At 45.8% G+C, this 1,735-nt stretch overlaps 1 pseudogene; it reads right to left on the bottom strand.

The window, feature by feature from the left end:
* Positions 1 to 1,191: 1,191 nt before the first annotated feature.
* LOC119467950 lies at positions 1,192 to 1,287 on the bottom strand (annotated as a pseudogene).
* Between the last annotated feature and the right edge of the window lie 448 nt (positions 1,288 to 1,735).

Genomic DNA, 1,735 nt, shown 5'->3' with positions numbered 1-1,735 from the left:
GGCTTGAAGAAGCATATTATTCTTTAATTTTTGGCCTTTTTCAGTCTTCATTTTTTTCACCAGTCCTTTACTAGTTCACAAAAATAGGAAGTAATTTAGCAATTACAGTCATCCCTTAGTATTCATGAAGGGAGAGTTTCAGGACCCCCCTTAGATAGCAAAGTCATAGCTAAAAACATGCTTCAGTTCCTGATTTTAAAAAAAATGGCACAGTATTTCTATAAAACCTGTGTATATTGTCTCACATACTTTAAATCATAACTACACTACTTACAGTATGAATGCTGTGTAAATAGTTATTATAGTGTATAGTTTAGGAAATATACAAGAAAATGAAGTTTATACATGTTCAGTACAAACACAATTTTTTTTCCAAATATTTTTGACCCATGGATGTTGAAAGCAAGGATACAGAGGGTGAACTGTATTTGTCTAACCCTGTAAGCAATCTATTTTATGAATGTAACAAAAGTCATACTAAGTTTGGTGGGATGGGGAGATAAACCATAGCAGAAGGCTGCCCTAAATTCTGGAGTGGGGGAGGGGGGAAGTACACGCAAGAAAACAGGAATAGTAAAGGACATGGACTCCTTCTCAGATCTCAGAGAACAGAAAAAAGAACTCAAAGGAGATGTGGGAACCACAAGGCCATAGTTTAGGGTCTCACAGTGCCATTGTCACTTGGTGACAAAGCCTGAGAGTCTAGGCGACAGAGGGAGAACACGCACAGAAGTAATCCCTTCCCCTTGCGCCGTGAGGCTGGTGTTTGCAACCTGATAGCAGTGGCAACCAGAATAACAAGTTCTCCTACAGTAAGCAAGGGACTGAACAAACAACAGCGGCAGTGGCAACAGGGAAGCAGAATCCGTGCTAGCGTGCAGGGAGCAGGCGGCATCTGAAAGGCACGGTAGCGCTGGCAACAACAGACAGGCCAGCAACAGGAGGAGCAGGAGGATCGTGAGTCACCAGGGTATGGGGGAGGGTAGCAAGGGAGGAGGGCGGAGGAAGCAGGCTGCTCTCCTACTGGTAAACATCCCCCAAATCGGCAGAGCCAAACAAGGAAACACCAGAATATCAACCGGTGACTACACAGGCAGATTCCTGGGCCTTACTGCAGAGCTGATACATCATGTTGTTGGGGGGGTGCCGGGTGGGGCAGGGGAGGATCCAGAAATTTGCATTTTGTTTTCAGGTCAGACAGGTAATGTGCTGGCTCATAAGGAGGGTGACACATCTCACACATGCCTGTGAACACCCAACCATCATGCTTATGAACTACTAAAGGATGGAGGCATTTGTATTTTAAACTAGTTCTCAAGGAGATTTTTAAGCAGTACTACCCATAGGCCTGAGCAACTGGGAGCTTTGCCCTCAGTCCTGCCTTTTAGAGAGCTCAAGGCTAGCCACACCCTTCAGAGCTAGCATCCTACTGGACAAGGGAACATGTCCAATGGAATCTGATGCTCACCTATTACAGAACACTTCCTACCTACACCATATATCTCAATGCCTAAATGGCATTGAGACCGATTCCAAGGCCTGAATGGACCTCTGGCCCAGCCAGTGACTGTTGTGCTTCTGTGAGTGGACCACACTGCATGGTGTGCACAACTCTAGAAACAAGTGTTCCTCACAGGTTGCTTGGTGGACTCGTGTTGAGCTGACCATATGTGGTCTCCAAGCCTGACCCTCTGCAAGAGCAGGAGCAGGAAAGGAAGCAGGGGGTGGTGCTCTT

This window comes from Cebus imitator, unplaced genomic scaffold (assembly GCF_001604975.1).
Source record: "Cebus imitator isolate Cc_AM_T3 unplaced genomic scaffold, Cebus_imitator-1.0 Scaffold355, whole genome shotgun sequence".
NCBI classification, from domain to species: Eukaryota; Metazoa; Chordata; class Mammalia; order Primates; family Cebidae; genus Cebus; species Cebus imitator.
The sequence above is the reverse complement of the archived record's forward strand: the minus strand, read 5'-3'. Positions and strand labels throughout refer to the sequence as shown.